Below are 20,065 nucleotides of genomic sequence, written 5' to 3' on the forward strand. Positions count from 1 at the left end.
CCAGACCGCACAGGCGTACTCTAAGATGGCTCCTACATTAGTAAAGTCGCTCTCCAATTTTTGGAGCCCCTGTCCTTGCAGTTATGTTTGACAAAATTCGGCAGTTTGCAAGCTCTCACTGGTACATATTCAATCTGCTTAGTCCAAGTGGGATGAAAAATATACCCCAAGAAATTTATACTCACTGACACCTGCTAACTGTACAGTATCTAATGTGTAATCGAACTGGTATGAAGTGCGTTTATCTGTGAAGGAGATGAAATGACTCTTACTGGTGATCAATGCACAATCTGTTCTGCGTAAAGCCGCTATATTGGTGGGCACTATTGCCTAGCCACCGCTCGAGTAGCCAAATAAATGGTACCCCCATGATGTGAAAGAGAGCACGGAAACAGGCAGTCAAGGAGGCCCCAGTGGCTGAGCCTCTATGCCAAACGTAAAACTGTTCCACAAGAAAACGTACCGAAGCAAACTGGGTATGCATTTACATGTACTATTCAAATCGGCACATGACACATGTAATTTCATTTCTTTCCACATTTCTCACCATTGTAGACTTCATTGCAGCGCTGTATGTGTGGGTGTACAACCCACACACAGGGAAAAATAAGCTGACAAATCGAAGCTGTGGTAATTCAGTATAATAAAAGCAACTTTGTAAACGGCTTAGATAATATAATCCTCGTACATATGGGTCACCTTAATACCAGTGGCTTTCTTTACTAGTTAACTGTTACGCTTGAACTACACGGTGCCACCTGGCACTTCTGTTTTCCTGCAGGCACACTAGAACAGCTCGGCTATGCAAGAACTTCCCTTTCAATCATTCTGAAATGAAGGTTCTGCACATTTGCTGTCAGAATACGCTTATAAGCATAACTGCCTAGCATTCAAAAAGTCCTTTAATAGTAAGCGTTGATGCTCAGCTTTGTTGGAGTGACATTTTACATTTATAAAGCAAGATCACACTAATGTAATGGTAGGACGCAACACAAATACTTGTGTTATTACCTCCCGGTCACAATGCAGGTAGTTTCCGGTGGTTTTCTCTGTGGTATTTAGCTATAAAAATTCGGAATTGTTCTATAAATTCCTGTAATTCCTGTAAATACCTATAGTTCCTGCAATTAGGAACTGTTCGAACTGAGACACCATGAAAAGCAACATAACATTCAGGTGTACACATTCTTTTGTCACATCAGCTATTCTAGCTGTTCATCAGATTCTGATGAAGGCCGGACCCCGGCCGAAACGTCAAGAAACCGCTTCACATGCGCGTCTATATCACTGTGAATATATATATATATATAATCTGAAAACAGCACTCATTCTTCATTTAGAGCTCAAACTGGTCAGTGCAAAATATTTCTGTGTGATATACATATGGTTACTGCTCCAATGCTTTGCACACTGATAACATTGTTTGGTGCAACTTGAGTAGCACCGCATTCATAATGCACCACTAGCTACAACATCCATTTTGCACCTCTGCTTTGATATTCTACCCTCTGACAAAGAAGACAAAAGCCTAGACTGGAATATATCTTTACATAAAAATTCAAAAGGCATGCATGTATTCGGCATCACACGTCTCCATTTTTTTCCCACATGGTACTTATTGCATCTTCTGAATGCGCATGTACTGCCAGTGCTATACTTTCTAATGCGAAAATACATTGCTCTACCTATTTTTACCTCAATATTTTTTAACTTACCCCTAAGTTCTCTGTGCTCTACATGTACAGATGCCTCCTTCAGTAGTCGTATATGTGCTGTGCCTTCATTAGTGCAGTAACTGTTTTGGAAGCCGTGAATTCTAAAAATAGAAACCCCGTTAAATATAAACACGAAACCTGCAGGCAAGAGCACCATGACAAACCAGCTAAGATGGTGACAATATTCTAAAGCTTAGTTCCCCCTTGTACTGTCGCATGGTTGTGACCAATATGTTCATGAAGGTTTGGGTCACACATTCACATTTCAAGGGATGTGTGACGGTTTCATAAGTGCGACATCTTCCTCTGCCTCTGTCAGCGACTTAAGTACAAGTAGCAGGTTGAGCTGTGTGATTATTGGTGTAGGTGAAGTGATGTATCAGACACAGTTTCCACACACACTCTGATCGATCAACAGCATAGAGGAATTAGTCTTCGAACTATCGGTCCTGTGGTAGTCCATTAAATTGACTGTTGAAGAGGGAGATTGCACTTGATCAAAAGGCTCAAGTGAACTTGGGCTTAAATCTCATGACCCCAAATGCTCTCACCATGTATGACTTTAGGACACATGACAGCACTAGTGTACAAAATAGTGTAGCTGCGTTCAGTATTGCAATGCTGGTATACTAAACACAAATCTTTGAGCTTCTTAGATGACATAATCAACAAAACTATTCGAACAAGCGGTGGCAAAGGCTAAATAAAAAGCTGTTGCCTCGGGTACTGTTCTTGGTCTAAAATATGCATTCTCATATGCAGAGGATGCAGTCCATAAATTGCTTTACATACAGGTATGAAATGTTCTAACTACAACACGCGATAAAATTAAAATAAGACCAGCTGAATATTCCATAGGACATCTTTGGTGGGGTCGAGTTAGTGCGACATGTCTTCATAGGAGAAGTTGTGCTGTTTTATTTAAACGCACATGCACGTAAACGCAAGGCCCACATACATTTTGTACTTACATGTTACTGTGCCCGTCAAATTAATAGCACAACTTATACAATCAAAACATAAGTACATAGTTGATGTTGCAAATGACTAATTATTATTTACGCAATGATTTTTTCTCACATGAAGCAACTCAATTGCGTGCATAAGTTAAGCTGACGTTAAACGGAGCTATGCTTGCCTATTATTTGCTGAATGAGATAAAATAACGTGTCCGTGTGTATGGTTCTCAAATTGATGCTTTGACAATGTCTGATCCGGTTGGGCAGTAAATTCATATCAAGAGAGAAATGTAGCACACTGACCAAAACAGTGTGGCTAATATAACACAGAGAACAGATATTCTGCCGACAGACTCAACTGAAAACTTGGTCCTCATTGGCTCGCGTCGATCACATAACTAATTTCTCTTTTTTTTTTTAGAAAGACCTCCCAGGCCTACGCCGAGGCATAGCGCGAGGGGGGCACATTGTCCAGTTTATCACAAGATACAGTCAATAAAAAGATATCTATGCATAAAGGGATTCAAACATTGGCACAAAACGATGAAATTTACATATGTACAGATAAGCCTTGCATGAAAACAGCAAGAACAGCAAGAAATATTACATAAAGGTAGCATGATACTTTGCGTTGAGACGTTATACACAGTGTAATGTTAAAAAAGAACAGAAAACAAACGTATGGAATAACGCGTGCCAATATATTGAAAACGTAAGCGTAACGGGATTGATGAGTACCCGTGCACTAACTCAACCCTACCAGTGTGGACAAAAATGCTTGACCAAATTACTGCAAAAGGCATCATGATTTCTGAGCGAAGCAAAGCTATTTAGAAGGCTGTTTCGCAGACAGATAGCGCGAGGCAGTGGTGAAAAGTTAAATGCTTGTGTCGCTCTATATTCGCGGAAACAGCTGAAATTATTGAGCAATCTGCGCGATGTGAAGGCGTGGTGTTTCAAGCATGGTAGGGATAATCGGTCAGAGTTAATGAATTTGTGGAACAATGACATTAGTGCAATATCGCGGCGAGTACTCAACGACTGCAACGATAGTTCGGCTTTTATCTGCGTTATGTTAGACTGGGCGCTGTGATTACGAGTAATGAAACAACTTGCCGTATTCCGAATGATTTTCAACGCTTCAATTAGGTAATGCTAGTGTGGAGACCAAATGGTAGACGCGCACTCAAGCTGAGGTCGCACGAACGTTAAGTAAACCATTTTACGCAAGGCGGATGCAACACTACACAATTCCGGCGCGAAAAACCTAATGATTTGGATGTACTGGCAGAGACACACGTAACCTGCTCAGACCATGATAAGTTTAATGCAAGCTGCACGCCAAGATTCTTATATTGTGTAGTCGGGGATATAATACTAATGATAATGCGGTACATAAACTGCAAGTTAACAGGTTCGCAGGTTAAAGACATTGTTTTACATTTTGACACGTTTGGTGGCATGAGCCATGTATTACACCACTGGTTCACTATCTCTAGGTCTCGTTGGAGTGCTATATGATCATCATTATTGGTTACTGGACGGTAGATTATGCAATCATTGGCGAATATCTTATTCAAGACGATATGTTGTTAGGCAGACCATCTCTATAGATTATAGAACAGAGACCCAAAGACGCTTCCTTGTGGCACTCCAGAAGTAACGTTATATTTGGGGCAATCGAAGTCATAAACAGACGTGAATTGCTCTTGATTAGATTCAAGGTTACGTAGCCGTGACAATGTGCAGGAGTCTAAATTTAGCGCAGATAATATCAATATGAGGCGGCAATGTGCAACACGATCAAACGCTTTATATAATATTCGGGGTTTTACGTGCCAAAACCACTTTCTGATTATGAGGCACGCCGTAGTGGAGGACTCCGGAAATTTTGACCACCTGGAGTTCTTTAACGGGCACCTAAATCTAAGCACACGGGTGTTTTCGCATTTCGCCCCCATCGAAATGCAGCCCCCGTGGCCGGGATTCGATCCCGCGACCTCGTGCTCAGCAGCCCAACACCATAGCCAATCAAACGCTTTGGAAACGTCAAGGAATAAGCAGTCAGCCTGTAAGTAATGATTCATGTTAAGACGGATATCTGTTGTAAATTCGAGTAGCTGTGTCTCGCACGAAAAGCCTTTTCTGAAACCGTGTTGATTGCGGAAAAAAACTGTTAGATTAGAGATAGTTATAAATATGCGAAGCAATGACATATTCGAGCATTTTGCAGCAAATGCAGGTAAGCGAGATGGTCCTGTAATATGCTGACCTATTTGTGGGAATGTGCGTTCAGAATATTTTTATGACAGTCAACAGGCACCCTTTATATTATGATATCAGCTGAATTCTCAGTCGTAAGGCACTGTGGGCACGAAGATGCTAATTAATGACAACAGGTGAGGCTCCATTTTCCGCAATCGGGCAGCAGCTGATAACGGATCACTTTATGAGTGGAACTGTGGCCTGTGTATACATATATATATATATATATATATATATATATATATATATATATATATATATATATATATATATATATACAGAGAGAGAAAGAGCGAGAGAGAGAGAGAGATCACGATGTGTACCTTGCGAACGCGCATCGTAACAGAACAGAAAACACACAGCTCGACCGTCATCATCACCACGGCGCATCGCAGCCGGCAAAACCGACAATGATGCATTAAAGCTTATCGCTACTGACCGTGTCATCACTTCTGAAAATTGTAAAGGATTTGCGTCCACCACTTCTCGGCAACAAACCAACCGCACACACAGAATACATACAAGCCGCGTACACTGAGTGTGCCGATCAGACACTTTCGTTGCGCTACGTCCTGAGTGTGTGTCGTGCTCAGAATGCACGTGTATGTGATGGACTTCTCTTTAGCGAAGCGTACGCGAGGCACCGCATAGAAAATCACAAAGTCGACGGCTTAAAATACTTCTTCCGACGCTCTCGTACAGACAACACACTATTCCTGCCCTCGGTCCGTTCTTTTGGGCGATCGCACCCACTGATGAGGCCTCGTCGGGTACACCGGCTTGCTACCTTCGATAACTACCTCTGTGGGTGCTCGATAACTGCAGTAAAAATTACAAGAACGAGAAAAATAGACTATTTCCAACGCGACTGTAGATTAGGCCTTGCGCCCTGCTCCTCTTCTCTTCGAGCAAGCGCCATGTTTGTCCTGATGACGCCGAAACCTCGCTGTGTAAATGGCACCCGAGCTTGGCGACATGGCGCGTGGCACGGTCTCGGGGGCCACAGTTTGTTTGCCTCTTGCTTCTACCACCACTTCCGCCGTCGGCGCTGCAGTCTGGCATACTCAGTCTTGCGACGCCGAGCCAGCGTGAACCGGCGGCGCATTGTTCTCAATGCCGCCAACCGCCATCGCGTGACGCCGGTTGGCGCCGACGCCCAAAATCCGTCGTAGTTTTCTTCCTTGTGGTTGGCCCTTTACTCGTAGCCGCTCGCCATCGCCCTTTGCAGGGACTACGATCCCCGTCACAGATGCCGGTACAACGAACGCTACCCTGGCCCCCTCCCTCCTCGAAGCGCTGAAGACACCGACCACGTGGCTGCAGATGCTGCGGCCGCCGACAACTAAACGCACGCGCAGACCGTCTCCCGTCCACTCCTCCTCCGCTTTCCGTCTCATTATTTCACTGTAGCCTCCTCTTCCACTTTCCTCCTGGCGCGCTCTTATTTCATCTGCCACTGCACTCCGCATTGGCTGTCATCTTTCGTTGCGCTCGTACGCTCGGTTACGAGGTATAACAACGCCGAGGCAAGCCGACGCTGATGGCAGGAAGGGGCACTTAAGAGCTGCGCTCTAAAAACATAGCATTTGGTGACGCATGCGTCAGTACTACGTACATTGCATTGTCAACAAATAGGCTAAAACATTTTTGTATGCGTCAGACGCATACCTCCTGTAATTAATGGGGCTTCAAAAGTGTGTGTTTGTGATCATTTTGTTTATCTATACCAGACAATGTACCCGTGTTCTTAGACGTTTTCGTTGATAAAGACGGCTGTAGAAAAGGAAATAAACCTATTGAAAGTAGTTAGCGCTGCATGTTGTCTAATATGCCGCCGTTCTCTGTGGGTCCGCCCTTCTGCCTGCACTATAACAATGTAGATGATCAACGCACTATAGACACCCCAAATCAAGCCTGCCTAATCCAGCCAGGTTTAACCTGAAAGTCGAGGCCAGCAATAGCTCCCCCTCTAGCAAATGCATCAGGGTATTATAGTTTGTCACCTCACATCTCATATGTCATGCCATACCATACCTCAGAGTCAATGTCCACGTTACGAAACCAACACAAATTTCAGGGGGGGGGGGGAGGGGAGCGTGGAGTTGGTGTTTTGGAAATACTAGACCACGGTGCACTAGACATTGTGCATAATCATCATCACCTTTATGATAATCATTATCAGCCTATTTTTATGCCCACTGCAGGAGGATGGCCTCCCCCAGCGATCTCCAATTGTCTCTTTGCAACTCACTGCAACTCACTGCAACTCACTGCAGCTCACTGCAACTTGAACCTGCAAATTTCCTCATTTCATCCCCCCGCCTAGTTTTCTTCCGTCCTGGAATACGCTTCCTATTCCTTGTTACTCCTTCTGTAAATCTAGCGGTCCGCCGGTTGTCGGCCGCTAGAGTTACATTACATTGCCTGTCCAGCTCCACTATTTTTCTTAATGTCAACTATAATTTACACAGGTAAGTATTCGTGTGCAAAGGGGCTTCTTGGCACAGCATCAAGTAATATTGTTGACTCCGCCGCATCATGTCGGCAAGAGAGTATGATGTGCGCCGTATCGCCTTACTCTCCGCATTCTGCCCACAGCGTCCAAGGCACCTCTGTCATGGCTTCCTAACTTTCGATAGTATACATGGTTATAATTTTTGCTGAACCTAGGTTTATATAACACGCGTTAGGCGTGTTATCGGGCTAGCTGGTACAGAACTAGCCAGGTTCTTCTACTATGCCAATGTACTGTGTATATCATCATACCCTTCCTACATTTTATTTGAAATAAATTGTATTCATAACGTATTGTTTGGCTAGGTAGAGTAGCATAGCTTGCCTAGAAAACCAAGGATAAACGGGAGAGCAAAATGATCACAAGCATCACGTGATATTTATGTGTGCTTCCGCACTCTTGTAAGCTTTGCATTCTGTTCCAAGCAAATAATTTTGATTCTGCGGCAATGCAAATGCGAGCACGCCATGGGCATTTCGAGACGTCCGAAACCTGGAAATGGGGACAGATGAGGAGGATTGTGCGGCCATAACCTTGCCTTTACAGTTTACAGACGTCGCGATCCCAGAAAAACCTAAGTATATTTTGCATCCTTGACACTTGTATTAGCATATGCTAACAACATAGAGTATGATTTTAGTGGCTGTGGTCATAAAAATGTTAGGAAATTAAACCTTTCTGAAATACCACGGTGCGTAAACTTACGCGACCAAGCGCCGCAATGGCCCCGGGAATGCTGAACGGATGTGTCGAATTATGGCGAGTACCACGAAGGGGAGCTGCCGAGCCGCCGCCGTCTGGCATCACCGGAGGTGCAGACGACGTGAGAATGAAATGGCAAGACTAGCGCGGCCGGCTTTCAACGACGACTCGGGTCAAGGAGACGCATGATGGAAAGGCAGGCACTCCTCCTCCTCTGGGTCACTTCCTCGATGAATGCACGAGACGGAGCAATGTCAACGCTAGAGATCACAACACGACTTGCGTCTGTGGAACGGCGAAAGCAGGCGCTTCGTCGCAGTAGTGTTCCGCATTCGCACGCAAAATTTGTTGACTTGTTTGTTTGCTTTTCTTATTGCTTGTTTATGTGCTTGTTAGTTTGATTGGCTGATTGCCTGTTTTCGAGAGGGAGTGTTGCTCAACGCGACCAGCCCGATAGAGCCTTGCTAAGTTTCATGCAAAAAACTGATTTGGCGTTTATAGACATTTTTTTTCGTGTTCCTACTTTCTTTTGTTTCTTTTGTCTCTGTAATTTGTTTATTTCGTATTTTCTTTCCTATTTCGATGTTTCTTTCCTATTTCGATGTTTCTTATCATCTTCTACTCTTCACCTCTGTTCATTTCCTCCTCCCGAAAAAGTGCGCCGGCGTTGTGCCCCTCACGGTGGCAGTTGTCAGCTTGCTCCCTCCCTGTTTCTTCTGTGCGTTTGTATATTTTCATGCCTGATAATAATAGTAATAATGCTTGTTAGTTTGCTTAGAAGAACTTCTTGCTGGACTAGTTGGTGCACTACTTTGAAGGAACCTGCTTGTTTCTTTATTTGCTTGTTTATTTGCTTGCCTGATTATTGTTTGTTTGCTCATTTGCCTGTTTGCTGCCTGTTTGCTTGTTTATTTCGTTGCTGTTTGCCTGCTTGCCTGGTTGTTTGTTTGTGTGCTTGTTTGCTTGCTTGTGTGTTTGTTTTTTTGCTTGCTTGCTTGCTTGTTTGTTTGTTTGTTTGTTTGCAAGAGGGGTGTGGTTCCCCTCTAGTTAATCTTTGTGTAACCTTTCTGATAGCACTCCTCCCATCTTTCATGATGTAGAATATAGTGAATCTGAATAGAACCTGGATCTCGATAGTGGGGCCCGGTGCTGGGTGACAAGTTTTACAGGCGCATGGCATAGGCAACCGTGCGGTAGGTCGTTATGTATATTAGAGCGTACCCGCTGACTTGGCTTTCTGGCTTTGGCTTTCTGCTTCAGAGAACAAGGTCGCAGTTTTGATTACTCCATTTAGGCGGACAAGTGGTCGCTAACAGCACCGTTGCTGCGTTGGGACGTTACACCATGAATCAATATATCATCATTAGAAAATTACAACTGGAGCCACACAGTGGGCGAAGACAAATCACATAACGAACAAATTTTCGTTTCAAAATCAAGCTGCAACATTCTACCTACACGCGTGACAAATTAACTGCTTTAAACCAGAAGACTGTGAAAAGTTATTCTAAGCAAGGCGTGGTAGCTGTGACCTAATTTTTTAAATAATTCTCAACTGATGGTGCTAACAATCGCACATTTTGCTCATGTCTTTAGCTTTCTTGTTCAGAAGTCAGTTGGCTCCATGACAGTGCCAGCAGCATTTTCTTCACGTATTTTCATGCAAGTGACCTCTTATATAGTCACACTGCCGCTCAGCAAAAGCTACAAAGGGCTTGGGGACATTCTACAAGAGTTGTAGGTCCCTTAGAACCTTAAGTTGGTCGCTCGTAGCAACCAGACAGATCAGAAAGAAAACCGGCAAAGAAAGTCGGCCTGGAGGAGGAAGAATTCTCACCTCTGAAACGCGAGAATTTTAAACTTGTACACTTCTTCTGGAAAGACTGATCTGCATTCTGGCCATCCTTCATGTAAGTTCAATATCTGCTTTAGTATATGCATGTTTAAAAACTGCCAACTGCATTTGTTTTTAAAGTTCAGTTGCTTTCACTGCTGCTGCAAAAACTTCTTGTATTTAATGTGACTGCACCTTTTCCAAGTTTTACGTAAGCATGAACAATTATTTCTATATGCAAGTAACTTCGTTATATTGCATTTTTTGGTAAATTCTAAACAAGTTGTTTTTAGGAAATTCTTCATTGATGCTCTCAGAATAGGCAGACGACATTATAAATTTATTTCTTTAAATGATAAAGCTGGAATAAAATTATATTTGAGCTCAGTTTCAATTACTTTTGTATAAGGAGCACTACAGAATATTTTACAGCACTCTGCTAGGCCTGCTATAAAACGCGCACTCTGCACAAGAAACTGAAGTTCAAACCACACTTTTCCTAGTTTCAAACGGCACAGAACAGTAACCAGTTAAAATATTGAGAAACTCATTAAAGTATATCCGAAAAAATGAAGTTCAATATAAGGCATAAATTTCATTCAGTTACGTTATTATTCACGAAGATGGACCTCTGAGTAGCATCTCCCCTTAGAAGAAAATGAAGGTAAGGCCGCGCTGCTGTCTCGCGATGGACAAATATTGGCACTCCTGAACCAATCATCAATGTTTTTATTTCATTTGAAAAAATTCTGCGTATCAAAAATAAATAATTTTCCAGAACTATGCTTCTCCTTCAGCATCCCCTGTTACCTTATCATTAGTCCTAAGTGCCCGCTGTGAGAAATTTGCAGCGTTCTCACAAATCTTCCTAAAAATAGTCAGTTTTTCATAAAACAAATAAAACCACACAAACTTTTCTACATTGATTTGAAATTTCGGCATTCGTGGATGAGGATGGCGGTGAAAATTCCAAAACTGCAAAAAGCGCGAACACTAGTACGCAAATCGATTACTCCATAACAAATTAAAAAATATATCACAGTTCTGTAAGCGGCACCTAAGAGAAAGTTGAAAAAGAAAAGAGAAAAGACGTCTGAAATTACGCGTTGTGTGCATGTGTTATATTAGTTACATTTCTTTTAAAGATGACGCACTCACGAAATACAAAGGATTCTTCTAAAGGTACAACACGTTCAGTGTATCCGTTTTAAATGCTAATGCAAAAGCAATTCACAGAATTCCGTCATTTCTTCTCGCTGGAATGTTGCAAACTACTAAAATGCTATTCGATTTTTTTTAATCACGCAATTCTCGTGAGTGCCTGCAAAAATAACTAAGATTTAAAAGGAACTTCTACAAGCACGAGTCACTAGTATATATTCTGACGTTGTGGCTACGGTGAACAACCACAGTAGCACAACGCAAGTCAGGAAACTGATTATTGAGCGAACTTGTGCCCAGCAGTATAGGTAATATTCGCGAAATGATAGCGGGGAGAAGAGTCGGTGATCGTCGAAAATCTGACGTGCGTATCAATGCCCCGGCTATTCATACGTGACTCATCGAATCTACCAGCGTAATTGCTTGGTGTTCGCTTAAGTTCTCGAATGTACACCACTGTTCTCGTCAAGCACGCAGCCTGCTTGCATAAGGCTCGGTGACAACATAGGAAACAAACAGAACCATCGATAACATTCGAGAAACTTCCGATACAGAAAGGCACGTCTTCAGCTGCGCGATAACTTTGAACATTAGTTAGCCGGCGAAAGACGGTCACCGGCACAGAGGGAAAATGTGACGATTTGAATTCCATGTCATTATAGGGAGCTCCGCCACATTTACAGATATCACGTCCATCTCCCGAAAAATATGGGCCGACCCCGAAGGCCCAGCAGCCTAGCACAGCGTCTCAAAGCGCCAGCTGTCACGAGGGAAGAATGCGAGAAACTGGCTTTTCAAGCACGCGCCTGACGCTTCAGAGAGCTACTTGGGCACGAGATGAGCACGCGTGCAGTGTTGGCCTAAACGAGAATTCGACAGGGGTACTTGAGACTGCCTGCGCGGGGCAATGCGAAAGCATCGTAGTCCCTTTGGCGCAGGAGGCAGTGCGCTCATTTTACACAGCCGTGACGTGGCGCCACCTCCTCTCCATTGGTTGCGTCGTGACGAGCTCAATGAAGCACTCACACGGCCACACCTTTATTCATCCAGAAATGTGGATCGTCGGGAAAGCGCGGTCGTCTCGCACCCCAGAGGTCCGGGTTCGTTTCCCACCCAGACCGAAATGCAGCATATTTTCTTTTGAAAACCATTTATTTACTTTGGTTACAGCAAGTTGGCGTCAATCCGAGCATTTTTTATCTGTTCGTCGTCGCTGGTGCACGTCAGATTGAGCCGGGTACGCCTCTTTATTCATGCACCCGCTCAAGAAAAGTGTCAAACAAAGAATATGGAACAGTCCATTATGACAGGAGTTATAACGCTCACGTACACACCAAAAGAGCAAATAGTTCTGAGCAGTTAACAAAATTCGAATGTTTGTGTGTGCAAATGACGTCCCCCGTTGGAGTAAAAGAAAACGCGCGCACACACACAAGAGCCGCGTGAATGCGCTAACAAAACTTACTGCGGAAACACCAGCATGTGAAAATATCAGGAAAAGTTAGTCTGCGTCCCACTGCGCGAGCAAAATTGCCAAGTTCAAAGCATTCGAAGTCTCTAAAGCTGCAGTGAACGCCTGATTCCGACAACTCCGCAACGCCCGGAGGACATCTTTCCCACGCATTTCTCAATCTTCGCCCACGTGTGTGGCGTGACTGTGCCGCCATAGAGGACGAAACGATTTGATTTAATCCTAAGAGCACGGAGCGGACCTCATCACGCTAATGCACGCCCGTGTTGACGACGTGAAACCCCGGCATTTGCATATCCTTTTGGCGCAACTTTAAGAGGAAGCTTTACTTCAGGAGCTGCTTTATAAATATTCGCGGAAACAGAGAAGTCGCTTTACGCGGTATCCACTTCGCCAAATTTGAAGTGCTTTGCAGCATTTTAAACAAAAACGTTAACCGACTGTACGGAGAAGAATTGTATTGATTAAGAAGATCAGACATTCTACAAAAAAAAAGAATGTTACAAAAATGAAGCAAACTGGTCGAAACTCCGTAAACCTTCCATAAAAAGTAATGTAACGCTTATGTAAACTGCTCCTGTTCGGAGATCTAAAGCCAACAACATCGATGTACTGTACAACACTCTCAAAAGAACACCACTAGCGGTACTTACTCAGAACTCTCGTAAACCTTGTGGCAGAATGACTTAAGCTGTAGGCTTGTACATCACATTTATTCCTTTGAGATGCTCTAACGGATGCAATTTGCAGATCCGCCATAGCTGCTTCTCGTAGTGCGGCACTGATCTGTAAACACTCTGCTTCATTATTCAATTTTTTCGCTTTACTGATTGGCAACCACTTTCGGAAAAGCTACAAAGTACTAAGTCATTATTCTGTTTTCTAAGGACAGCAAATGCTCGCATTTTCTTTTAAACGCTACAAATTTCATTTAATTTAGTCTAGCGGTTGTTGAATGAAAGCATCCCTCCGTTTTACGTCCATTTAAATCAGCTAATCGGTGTTGGCCCAAGCTAAATATCCGTCTAAACTGCACGGGTATTTCCAAATCGCGGGCCCTCGAATTAGCGGAAGATAACAAGGCGGTGAGTTGAACCTATTTGTAAACAAAGAGAAAACACAAATCGAAAGAACTACAGAACCTACCAAGAGGAAAAGCACCAAGGGGCAAGCTAAAAATAATCATTGAAATTTTCACTACGAGAAATTTACCCGCGAACAGTTATGAACAGCTATAACGCCCCACATAAAAGTAAATAAAGAAAAAGTACTTAGCGATTGATGAACCAAGGAAACAACAAATGAGAGAGATACCCTGGAATGACAAAAATTTGAGCACGTTGGTGCTTCATGGATCCATGACACGGGAATATCTTCGCGCTAGTAAGCAGTGTGGCCAAAAAGGTACCTCCTTGGGCTTTCTGTGCCTTTGTTTGTGCTTACCCGGCAATGTGCACCCATCTTATGACGTTTTTGGTAGTATAAGTACGACTGCAGAAATTAGAATTTAATTTGTTGAAATTTAGCGCTGCTAGTCACCTTTTCTGCCTTTTATGTGCTTGTCGTTGCGCCTGAATATCCGCGTTGAAGGCCTTACTAGCCTCACAAATGTTCCTGTGGTCTACGGGGCTTCACGACAGGCTTTAAGAACGCCGCCCCTTACCGTTCCATAGTGTACGCGGTTTGTTTGTGCAGGTCTCTCTTTCTCTCCCTCCCTATTTCCCCCTGCTACCCTCCTTTTCGTTTTATCCCGCTTAACCCTTCCCCGCGTGCAGGGTAGCCAACCGGAACTATCTCTGATTAACCTCCTTGCCTTTTTATGCATCATCTCTCTCTCTCTCTCTCTCTTTCTCGTTGCGCCTGTGCTACAACAGCGCAGAATATCACCTACCAAAATGCCCATACAGCCGGCCACTCCCTCGGTGGGCAGTGAGCGTGTGCGGGTCATCTCTCTCTCTCTCTCTCTCTCTCTCTCTCTCTCTCTCTCTCTCTCTCTCTCCCTACGTCCCACCCCCTGGGCCTCTGAACCAGGCAGCTCTACAGCAGGAATAGTGATGGCAAACCTAATGGCGGTCAACGTCCAACACGAACTCTACAGAACTCAGGCTGGTCGATAGCCGAAGTAGTTTGTTAGTTGGACAACCTTGTTGTAGGTGCTTATCGATGGTAACCAGCAAACACGTTCTCTCTTAACTAATACACCCAACTTCGCTCTCTGGCTCTGACTGTGCTGTAGCTCTAGCCAGCGGGGTCAAATCGAAGTCAATTCGAGGATTCAGACCTACTGGGAAGTAGTACAGCGCTGCTCACTTCAGCGCTTGCCGTCAGGTGTCCTACAAACCGGCTCGCGAATTGGAACGTTGGGCTACGTGAGTTGAATGCGAACAGAAATTGGTTAAGCAACCCTAAGTTAAGGTGAAGTTAATTTTTGGTTCTGTTCCCTCAAGAACGAAGCCTTTTTTTATCAGAGCAACATTGGCTACGGTGAATGTCACTGTCCAGTTTTACAAAGACTTGTGACTTGTATAAATAGGTCTTTTTCTAGCTCATTCAAAATTATTCAAATACTTTATTTGTCTAATTTCTTGATGTAGAAACGAGCAAATTAATTTAACAAACAAGGTGTGTAGGATAAGCTTTTAATGTACATTCACCCATCAACCGGTTTTATCACCCAAGTATCTATGTTTCAAAAGTCGCTCGATAGGTGAAAGTATTTGTCGCCAGCACCTCTTGCAATGGTGTCACATGACATACATGGCACTCCGAAGCTTTAGTAAAATGAGCCATATTCCTCTTAGGCTCTGGGCAGGCAAGTCTAGTGGCACGCGGAACTTTGAATTCTTTAGTTCCCAAATTACCGGCAAAATATGGCGACCCCAGGCAAGCCAGTACTGCGGAGATGTGGCAGGCTGAAACTAATTTGAAATATTTGAAAAGGGGTTTGAAGCAGACTATGCAGTATATGGCTTTATCACGTGAATGCACGAGAGGCGTGGTCAACTTTGAGGGGACGATCAGCACATTGCTATGGCGCCTACGGCGGCTGCGTGATGCGGCACCAATCTTCCCCATGTATACTAGCTATCTGCGCCGAACGCTATATTGACCCTGTTCACGGTGATCCCGTGGGCGCTGCCATCTTTGATCACGTGGTGACGAGCCCATTGCTTGCCTCAGCTGCCTCCGTTGCCTCTGTGTTTACAATGGATGAACACGACGCCCGCGCGACTCTGCAAACATCTGCTTCGGCTGATATAGCAGACGGTGACTGGGTTGACGGCACGCGAAGTTTTGGCTACAGCTTCAGTCGACATGTAAGCGCTTTCAGAGCTTATTGCGCTTTGTCCAACCGGCGCGAGCAGCGTATACAGTGCTTGTAATGAAAGCGGGGCTAAAAAAGTATTCCAAGCTATCCTAACTTTGTTATTCGTTCATTATTTTGCAAATATATGTAAGCAGCGTCTTGGCACGTTTCGAACACAGTAACGTTTCCCGGGCGGTAACTATCTGAATATTTTTATTTTCTGTCTGATCGCTCACGGGTGTGCTCAGTTGCGATAGATTAGATCTTGCTGGGCAGAAGGCTTGTAACGTAGATTTTCTTTACGCCGTAATAGCTTGTACCAGATGCGCATTATCGCTAATCACTCGCTTACTGAGCTGACCGTTGCAAAACGTTCAGCTTCGAACTTTAGTATGCTTTCGTTGTTTGCTTCCTCGCATTGATTCAAGTGTGCGTCCGTTCCCTTAGTCTTGATACGTGGGCGTAAATTCGCATGTGAGTTGGGTGGACGTGTGTAGATAACATGCGTGAAACTTACTGTATGCCTTAACCGGCACTACTGCCTTTGGTTAACGGTGGTCGAATTAGAGATATTATTGGAGCCACCATGTCGAAAAGTGGACTTGTCATTGTCGGAGCGATAACTGCCCTTTCTTTGGCACCGTTTATATAGCTCACCTTCTCCCCTAAAAGAGGAGGGGAATAAGTTGGGGTGTAAATAAAATGACGGCAGTCGAAATGTTCAAAAAGTGGGGCCCTTAATTTGTGATAAACGCTGCCAAGCAAAGCAGCGGCTGCGTTGACGGAGGCAACTACCCTTGTCGAAACGTAGGCTTCAGCGATAGTCCTTTTTCGACAAGTCTTTCTCACTTTATGTTTCGCCTTCCTGTCAAGCTCAGTCTTGTTTGACTTTGCCCTGTTCTAAGACAGCCTCGAAGGAAAGGGAAATGACGCAAGAATATAAAACTTGTACCGCAGCTGCCAAACTAACTCAATTTTGTTGCGTAGGAGCACGTTACAGAAGAACCAGGTGGGCAAAATTAATCCCGAGACTCACCCTGTCCGGCGTATCTTGTAATCAGATAGCGGCTTTAGCAGGCAAAACCTTCGGCTTTAATTTTTGTTTAGTTTTCTTACCGACGAGCTGACATACTGCAACTGCCATTTCAAGTCATTTCAGTCAAAAGAGAACGATCCTGAGTACAAGCCAGAATATAACTACACGAGTAACTTTAGAAGCTTAAGGAATCTTGAAGCTAAAAGCTAGTTTCTTCAGCCCTTCTTCGCCAGCCCTTCGCCCGCGCTGCGCAGCTATATAAATACATAAATGTATAAATAAAGAATCCCTGTCTAGAGATGCCATTACATATATTTCTTTTTGTTTGGGATTCCGCTTTTCCTCAAGCTTCACCAAACCGATGTTCTGCACCTACATATGTCGGTTCATAAGCAAATAAAACTCGGCTGCTATTTCAGAAATCGTAGCATCAGATTTGCGTTTTTGTTTCATTTGTATTTCCCGCCGCACTGCCTTAGTATGTTGAACCTACTAGCCCACCAACCCTACCCCGTCTCCTACGTGTCTGGCCCCTGTGGCCCTTGTCTGCGCGGTAATTCGTCATCTTTTGGGGCTGTGCCCTGGTGCTCAGGACACTTGGCACTCCACGCTTAGTGAGGCTAAACTAATACCTAATGCCCCAGATGGTTTTACTCGTTGAGTAACGGGCAACGGATGTGCTCACTCATTGCTGCAGTAACTGTATCACACACGACTACATGCGTTAGTTTTATGCCCCTTTTGCTCATTTTGTGTGTGTGTGTGTGTGTGTGTGTGTGTGTGTGTGTGTGTGTGTGTGTGTGTGTGTGTGTGCGTGTGTGTGCGCGCGTGTGTGTGTGTGTGTGTGTGTGTGTGTGTGTGTGTGTGTGTGTGTGTGTGTGTGTGTGTGTGTGTGTGTGTGTGTGTGTGTGTGTGTGTGTGTGTGTGTGTGTGTGTGTGTGTGTGTGTGTGTGTGTGTGTGTGTGCGCGTGTGTGTGCGCGCGTGTGTGCGCGTGTGTGCGTGTGCGCGTGCGTGTGTGTGTGTGTGTGTGCGCGTGCGTGCGTGCGTGCGTGCGCGTGCGTGCGTGTGCGTGCGTGTGTGTGCGTGCGTGCGTGCGTGCGTGCGCGCGAGTGTGTGTTGCAGGAAATGTCCCCACCTAAATTATCCCGCGACTCATTTTTCGTCCCATCGTTTCTCACGTGTTAAAGTCAGATCATGAAACAGCAGCGGCACTCTCGGAATTCACTTACCTCCCGTGACCGTGGTCGCCGCCAGGAGCCGCAGCTGGATCAGAGATAGGAGGCCGATGAACGTCCTCAGTAGTTCCGCTTCGCGAAGGTTCTGAGCCGTAGACATCGCCGGCTTAGCAACGAGCGGCGGCCCGGCTGACTAATCACTTGTTTCCTGCTACTTTTTTTCGCCGAGCGCCGTCAACGATGGAGCAGTCGGTCCGACCTCGCATCCGCTACATGGATAAAACCGCGCAAAGCTGCAGACAGAAGTACGCCGCCAGTGAGATTCTGTGCATGGCCGTCACTGGGCCCCTTGCGGTCGAAGCCCCTGCTGTGTCTCGGTGTAATGACGTCGCGTGGCTTCCGTGGGATTAATCCACCCTCGTGTACCTTTGGCTCTTGCGCGGGGATTAATGCCTACTCGGGGGAGAAACTCTAGCTGGACTATTTTCGCGCTTGAGTTGCACTTTCAGGCGACGCGTCGATGTCGGCACTTGTTGTGTGTTATGTTTCAGCGCAGCGTTCGTCCTTCTGCTGGTTTAAGAGAAAGCTTCACGTGCAAAACTGCGGCAGAATTCACAAATAAGTTGATTGGTAAATATTGTATCCTATTGGCCGGCAGTCTTCGCGTATAACATGACCATTGGCTGGCATCCAGTATTAAGAAAACGGGCACGGATTACTAGAACAAGTTTTTAAACCGCTGCGTCCCACTCACTAAAGGAGCATACTGTGCCTTATTGCTGAAGCGGTTCTTTGGCAGGAGCGCCAGTATGCGACAACTGTTCCCTAATCGACGCTGTTGCTACCCTCACCGTTGCGTACTCTTACTATTGCGAATTTCGTCGGTATTGTGAACCACGAAATGCTATCGTTGCATCGCAGAAAAAACCTCTTCGCTGAACTACAACCCTCTGGTTGAAGAAAATACATTTGAGGATGTCTAGCACCATATAACATTCTGCTCAACCGCATATCCGAAACCGGAGAAGATCGACAGTAGTATTTCACAACCTATCTTTAAAACGCTCGCTTAGAGAAGAACACTCCGGAGACTCATAATTTCGTCAACTTATTTCCTGCGAGCTGCTCAGTTCGAACCAGAAAATTCTCTGCAACCTCGATGTCATAATCCTAGCACTGCTACCAAAATCAAGCTAAGGTACCCGAACAGGCTCTGGGGCAAGAAAAAAGGATATACGCGCTGTGTCTTCGGCCCTCAATTCCAGGGCTTCTAAATTTAAAGCGAAACCACCTTGCTGGTCTCGGCGGAAGACTTCGCAATACTTCTGAAAAGCATATCCGTGAGTCGTGTCTTTCCACTTTTGTCACATGCCTCAAACTTCACAAGCACTCTTATTTGGGAGTGCAGGAGATTTAGCAAGCTCCAGGCAAAGTTCAGGCGGGGCGACCATCGGGAGGCGTGTAACTTCCGCGTGGCCCAACTCTCTTCGCTCGTCTTGCTGTTCACATCGTCGCCGAAACCCTTCGTTTGGACAGCGCAGTCTCTCACGCGCACCTGCAGGCGTGATGATCAGCGACGGGTGCTCTTACGCGATGCAACGATGCCTCCGGGATCCACGACTTGCGCCTTGTGATGCCCTGCGCGAGCTGTCAGGGAGAGAGCCCGTTTGGCGAAGTGGCGCGCGCGCGGACTCGACGTCGGCGCTCTCACATCGGGCAATGAGCTGGAGAGCCGATCCCGTTGGTGCGGGAGGGTCAGCGGGGGACGCGGTTTGCGTTGCCCAGCAACAGGCGGTCGCGTGTTGCTCCGCACGGTGGCGCCGCTTTTTATTTCTTCCACTAGCGGTGACACACAGAAAGGGAGAGAGAAAGAGGGGAGCTCAGAGGGCGGGCGAATCGGAGGCAACACTGGACCGTTTTGTGT

The 20,065-nt window shown here is 45.2% G+C and overlaps 1 protein-coding gene across 1 annotated transcript in view; it reads right to left on the reverse strand.

Annotated features, from left to right (window-relative positions):
• Window positions 1-19,831, reverse strand: part of LOC142560863 (beta-1,3-galactosyltransferase 5-like) — a 50,154-nt gene extending 30,323 nt beyond the window's left edge. Inside the window, exon 1 of the mRNA XM_075673270.1 lies at window positions 18,196-19,831. The gene's annotated coding sequence lies outside the window, so the exon portion shown is untranslated. The remainder of the gene's footprint in view (window positions 1-18,195) is intronic.
• Window positions 19,832-20,065: the final 234 nt, after the last annotated feature.

The sequence above is a fragment of the Dermacentor variabilis genome, chromosome 10 (assembly GCF_050947875.1).
Source record: "Dermacentor variabilis isolate Ectoservices chromosome 10, ASM5094787v1, whole genome shotgun sequence".
NCBI lineage: Eukaryota > Metazoa > Arthropoda > Arachnida > Ixodida > Ixodidae > Dermacentor > Dermacentor variabilis.